Here is a 6,000-nt window from a genome sequence, read left to right as displayed (position 1 = left end):
TACAACTAAGAATACAATTATATCAGTAAGAGTTACAAAGACATCAAGCACGTACAAACATAGCAGTAAGTGTCACAAAGACAACTATCATCCTACACACATAATCCAGTAGGTCGGTATTGGTGTCTTCGACCCACAAGTACAATGAAGAGACTCACCTTGATCCTTTTATAAACAAATAACACTCGTGTTGCTAAATCGGAACGTCCTCACACTAAACTGTTGGGTTTTAAGTACTATAACACTCCTATGGTGCACATACAACACTAGATTCTTTGGATCTAAGTTTTCTCTAATTATACATGTAATTTCATTTTTCCAAAGCATACACCCTAACTAGCATGCAACTGGAGATGTACAACATAAAAACTAGTTAGAAGAATACCTCTTATTTGCAGCTTGTAGTTCTTGGCCTTTCAAAAGCTTAGCACCTCAAATGTGATGCCTCTAATGTGTCACAAAAACCAAAAGCAAGAGGAGGCTTATGAGAGAGAGGTTAGAGAGCACAAAATCGGCTAGAGTTTCACTATCTCATAGAGTGGCCGGTTTTGGCAAGCTAGGGGTTCAATTTATAGTGTGGAATCCTTAGGGTTTCATCCATAAACCCTAATGTAACCTAAGCCTTTAGGTATTCCAATTATCCATATGATAGGCCCTTTGGACTAACTTTCCATGGACTCTCACGTAGAATTAGCCCATCCCTAATCAACATGAATCATTAGCCCAAACTATAAATATCACTGATTTACCTAATCAGTCCCTGTAAATTTAATCAGTCTCTTTTGATCACTAAATTAATTCCAAATTAATTATTGATCAATACTAATTAACTAATATGATTTCTCAATTAATATATTATTCATATAATATATTAATAAATCACGAATAACGTCTTTCTCAAATATCCACCCTGTCAAATTGCTCCGGTGAAGGCAACCCAAAAGGACCATGCTACTATCGGGTTAAGTACATACCAATTATAGTTATGGGCTCAGACACCTAATCCAACATAAACCACAAATAATAAAACCCTTTTTAACAATTAAGCCATAATCTAAAACTAAAAGTCTAAATCCTTAATCCCGACTCCTAAGGTAAAAGACCGTTTTACCCTTCCCTTATTCGGCCTAACTAATCACGACCCAAACCCAAAATGGCCCAAGGCCCAGATGAGACCCAAATCCATAAGGACTAAAGGCCTAACATTGACCTAAACCCAAAAAGACTTTTGGCCCAACAATGACCCAAACTAGTTCAAGGCTTAAAAGCCTAACTGGTGAGTATGTTGTGCGTACCACCAGATTTTGCCCAACGTACAAGTCCAACAACGATGGGGAAACAGGGCTCAAACCCAATACGCGCAACGTACTCAAAAGTACACCAAACGTACTGGTCAGTGACCTTTCCTCATGAATAAGGCTTAATCCCTTATGGCCTTCACATCCAAAACTCAGATCTACTTCTTAATAAGGTCTTAATCCATAAAGTCGGAAACTTTAAGCCTTTGCATGGATCCAAGAGGTCCAAATCCTAGATCTAGCATTCTTTCTTCATAAAATGACCTTAAACTTTTGCGTAGTTAGTCCTCAACCATCAAGATGCACACTTTATTATCAAGGAACCTTAGAAACATCAAAAGAACAACTCAAAACCTCTGGAGTAGCATTTACTCACAATAATCATCTTATGGGACCAAAGAACACAAGATTTTACCCACATATAAGATCTACACTAAGGATTCATAAAGTTTTGAGCTTTATACCTTCTGAGGCTTGCAAAGATGTTGAATATTCTGGATCTTCAAGCTCCAACTCAACCAAAGCTTCACCACCAAGCTTCTTCTTCTTCAAGGTATCCAAAAACACCACAAGATCACAATAAAGGCTCAAGAACACTAAAATAAAGGCTAGGGTTTTGTGGGGATCTTTTTAGGGTAAGGAGGTTGATGAGGGGGCAACCTCAAGGTCCATAATGTTACTTAAATAGGGGCCAAACACTAAAAATTAGGGTTTGTGGTCTGAGCGAGTATGCCAAACGTACGCTAAGGTATGCCCAACATACTCAAAGATCCATGTGTTCAACTTAAGGAGAGTGCGCCATGCGTACTCCAAGTTACACCTAGCGTAACAAGGACCAAAGTGCAAACTTTTAAAATTTTTGGACCAAACTAAAAGATACCTGATAATCTAGTGTTACAAATTTTGCATGTTGGGTCCAAAAAAATGTCAAAATGAAAGAACACACCCTAACCTCAAAAACATGATTGTGTTTTTTTGACACACGGTCAAAGTGTGTTGCCCAAATGTGAGATAAAAGGTCAAACATGGTCCATGCCAATTTAAAATGGGTCGCATTTCAAGTGTAGTCATTTTGCATGATGAAACACAACGACTTTAGACTATGTCTTTAAGCTTTCCTCCGCAACTTATCTGGTCTATCTTCTCTTCTTTGTGTTCAAAAGTTACATTACTCCATGATTTGTGCTCACCTCCACAGCTCTTTTTCTACGTGTACCCTTAATGATTACAAAATAATTCAACAATAGTGAAGTATCAGACATTCTGAACAAGACATGCAAGGTCCCCAATTATCAAGTAATGCAAGAATTAAGAACTAAAATTCAATGAAAAGAAGAAATTAGATGTTCAAAATTGGTATATAAAATACACCTAACATTACATTAAAACTTGTTGATGTTGTTAGAAATCATTTAAAATTTTCAAATTATTTTTGGACACGATTGCAATATGGTTTAGGTAATGAAAATTCCAATGGATAAGTTTAAGCTATTGAGACCATGATTGGGGTACCCGATTCCCACATGTATAGCTGCAAACCCGATGAGTATTTCTAATAGGGTACCTAACGTGACGAGACCGCATTTTGGATAAATTTTTATAACTGGATATTAGACTAGGATTATCAACAACCCTCATTGCCTTCCCTAATGCGAGATGAGGAAGAGCAAATAGAATGATTGACCTATCTTATAACTCAAAAGTATTGTCACCTTATTATACCACTAATTTTAATCTGTAATTAAAATACATCTCTAATAGTTAACCTCTTCCAATAGTTTTTTTTGTATAAATCTAACTAATTTATTTACATATATCTAAAATATTATACAAAACCTCCTCATTTAATACTCATTTTTAGACACTCGTCATATTTTAACAAATAGTATCACTATTCAGTAATATTTAAACGATTAAAAATACAAAATATATTGTTTCAAAAAGAAAAATTACATTTATCATTCGTAAATCAATATGTTACAATACATCATTTGAAAGGTTTGTAAAAAAAATGTATAAGATAATGTGATTGTATGTAAATGACTATTAAATATAGAGGACGTTGTTTTTTTTCAAGCACAAAGAATACCCTTTTATAGACAGAAAATGCAACAAACATACAAAATTATAAATACGACTCTGATGTATTTTTTTTCTTTACATACATAAAATACATAAAGTTATTATGTTCTAATTAAAAAATAAAAAAAATAGAAGAAAATTATATAATCCTTATTAAATTTAAAATTCACAAATAAAATAGTTTTAAATACTTAATAATTAATTAATAAAAATAACAATTATTTAAAAGTAGTTAATAAAGGAAAATGAAACATGATAAAGAAAAAATTTTAAATATTAAAAATATAAAATTAAATTATTCATTCAATATATAATAAATAGTAAATAAAATACTAAAACACAACATTTTCCAATACCATTATTAAAAAAATTAATTATAAAAAAGAGTCACTAAAAATGCTATAACACATAAGAGTAAATTATACGAATTGTCTATCATGTAGGTGCAAAAAAAATATGTTTAGTCCCTATTTTTCAAAAATTAACTTTGATCGTCTTTTATATCGTAAAAAGGGGGCACGTTTTGTCCTCTGTATTTCAAGAACTTCCTAAAAACGACCTTCCAATGCCACCAGAAACCATCATCCACTGCCACTGGAAACCACCATTCATCGTCTACTACTGAGAAACCACCACTTCTTTCCATCTCCCCCTCTCTCTCTCTCTCTCTATATATATATATATATATATATATATATATATATATATATATATCTTTTCCCTATCTAGTTTCTAAAATCTGATACCTCCACTATCACCGCCAACACCTTCTAAATCACTATCGGTCATCACCTAAATAAAACCAAAAAGTTTATACCGGAACCTAGCTAAACCAAACCAAACCTGTAATCAACATTAAATAGATGATGGAGCTCGATCTGAAACCCTAGGCGGTGGTTTGAAACTCCAGGCGGCGTTTGAAATACTAGGCGTCAACTATTGTTCAAAAGCCAGGCAACGACGATTTGAAAAAATGGAGGTGTTTCAGAGACGATGAAGGTTCGAAACAACTCACGTCTGAGATAAAACGGTGCACGTCGATCGCTTCCAGATTCGTGAGCTCTGAAGAACTACCACCTTTATCTCCAGATTTGCTAATCCAACGAACCACCACTTCGAGATTTGCAAGTTGCAGTGAACCAACACCTCCGACGAACCATTAACCACTCTGCATCTTCCATCTAAGACAAAATGGTGCATGAAACCTTAAAGAAACCTAAGAACGAAGAAAAAGGAGGAATAAGAAAAAGAAGATGAAGGTTGTGGTCCATCCGATGGTATTTCTCAAAGTCGACCTAAAACTCAAAGAGAAGAATGAGGATTGTAGACGGTGTTTCTAAGAGAAAAAAAGTGATGGTCGACGGTGGTGGTATGATGATGGTGTTCCGATGGTTGTGGGAAGGCAGTGGTGGTGTCACTGATGCTTTTGTGAGTTTATTAGAAAAAAAGAATGAGAATAGTATTAGTTAAGATCAAGGGCGGTTCTATATAGTGTCCCACAGTTAGGGGTGTTCAAAATCGGATATCCGAAAATTCGGATATCCGAAAATTCGGATAGTTGATTATTGATATCCGAATCTGTATCCGAAATTTCGGATACGGATTCGGATATTAAACCGGATATCCGAATTTCATTAGTTTTAAATAAAGAAAATAAACCCTCCAAGAACAAGAACGTTTATGTGCATTTGTTAGGTATAATAAGACTTCATTTGGTCCGGTTAAATGCAAGTTACCTCATGATACCTGAAGATCTTGAGACATCAAACTCAAATTACTAAAATCAACATAAAAAAGGTAACATTTATACTATCCTCACTTTGCGTACCAAGTAAAAATGTTAATAATTTGTCTTTTTGAATTTCAAATGAAAAAACCCAATGCATTAAAACTATTTTTAATAAATTTTTATATTATATATTTCGGATTCCGAATATCCGAAATTTCCAAAATTTTCACATTTTAATATCCGTATCCGAATCCGAAAAACCGGATATCCGAATTTCGGGTATCCAAATTTTTGGATATCCGATTTTTCGGGTATTTTCGGATCGGATTTTCGGATTTTTCGGATCGGATGTTCGGATGCGGATATTTTTTACCACCCCTACCCACAGTGACATCCACAACATTTGACTTTCATGTACGCATATAAAAAAACTTGAACTCTTATGCCGTTACTATTTTTTTCTCATGTCATGCCTCCTATAAAATAATGCTTCCGTCCCTAATTAGTATTTTAGGTTTGAGTGGGGTTGAAATTACTTTTTTATTTTATTTTTAAATATAAATTAAATTATAATAAAATAATAGAGGGAATATAGTTATTTTATTTCTGGTAAAAGATATGACATGTAAATTTAAAGTAAATAATAATATAACATAGTAACATAAATGATTTAAACAAACGAGTAACGATTTAAATCAATTTTTTAAAATAAGCAATAATCATTTCTTTTGACACTTGGAGGAAAACAATTCATGTAATTACTCAACACATAATTATAGGTAACTAGGCGAATGTCCGCGCGTTGCGCAAAAATACCTATATAGTTGAAGTCTTTACAATATATGATTTTTTTAAATATAACAATAATGTTGTTAAATTTGATATAATAAT

This window comes from Lactuca serriola, chromosome 9 (genome assembly GCF_051521515.1).
Source record: "Lactuca serriola cultivar US96UC23 chromosome 9, Lser_US96UC23_V15, whole genome shotgun sequence".
Lineage (NCBI taxonomy): Eukaryota > Viridiplantae > Streptophyta > Magnoliopsida > Asterales > Asteraceae > Lactuca > Lactuca serriola.
The sequence above is the reverse complement of the archived record's forward strand: the minus strand, read 5'-3'. Positions refer to the sequence as shown.